Raw genomic sequence first — 1096 nt, forward strand, 5'->3', positions numbered from 1 at the left:
TACTATAATGCATAATAAATATATGGTAAATACCCTCGTCACATAACTAAATTACATGTTGGTCATGCTTATTTATCAATATTTGTTGTCTTTTTTTTTTTTGACTACACTCAATGATACTCAAAGATAACTCCAGACTCTGTGCGTAGGGGTCACTCTTTGCAGAGCTCAGAGCACCATACGTGGTGTTGGGCTTTTAACTAGGTCAGCCACATGCAAAGCAAAAACCTTACCCACTGTAATAGCTCTCTGGCTCTTCAATATTCATTACTATAATTCTCATGGGGATGATTGTCATCATTACCTTTACCATCTTATTTCAAAATACAAACAATTTGAAATCTTCAGGAAAAGTTTTATGCTCTAGGTTTGTCTTTTACTTTTTTCCTCCTAATTGAGCAGGTGTTAATCATGGACCATGCACACTCCAATCATCATATTATCTCTATTCTCTAAAAATATGAACAGGTAAGGATTACTTTACCCAATGATAGGTTTGTTTTTTGGTAGGTATTTATTAAAGTAGTGATCAATTAAATGGTATATTTGTATGATTGTGTGATGAGGGTTATTATATGAGTGTAGATTGAAAAACACTGTTGGGTCTTAGATTTAAATGAATTGTTTCACTTGCTGAATTAATACTTGGTATTAGTATAGAATAATTTCTTTCCTGCTTTTTAAATTTACAATACACTATTGAAAATGTTGTTACAGTGAATATTAAAATAATGACTAATACACAAGGGGCCAATTTAGTAGGAACTTTAATAATGGCTTCCTGAAACTGGGCCTTGTTGGAAATATATAATTAAAGATGAGTAATTTTAGATAACTGAATGTTGGAAAAAAGGCACACAGGCCAATAGAAATCAGCCCCAAGCTTTTTTCAATGTAGGTTTTAAGAAACTGAGGTTAACATGTGTAAGATATTGCTTTATCTTTGTTTTCCCTCTTCCTCTTGGTCTTACCATATCCAACCAGCAATTCGTAATGGATATAGTGCTCAGAAATCAATAATTACTTTCTGTCAACTGGCTAGAGATAATATTCAATATACAATGGGTATCTCTGAGATAGTCAGTTATCACAATGT

At 32.6% G+C, this 1096-nt stretch overlaps 1 pseudogene; it reads right to left on the reverse strand.

Annotated features, from left to right (window-relative positions):
- Window positions 1-343: 343 nt before the first annotated feature.
- Window positions 344-491, reverse strand: LOC126014597 (uncharacterized; annotated as a pseudogene).
- Window positions 492-1096: the final 605 nt, after the last annotated feature.

Source organism: Suncus etruscus, chromosome 7, assembly GCF_024139225.1.
Source record: "Suncus etruscus isolate mSunEtr1 chromosome 7, mSunEtr1.pri.cur, whole genome shotgun sequence".
Classification (NCBI taxonomy): domain Eukaryota; kingdom Metazoa; phylum Chordata; class Mammalia; order Eulipotyphla; family Soricidae; genus Suncus; species Suncus etruscus.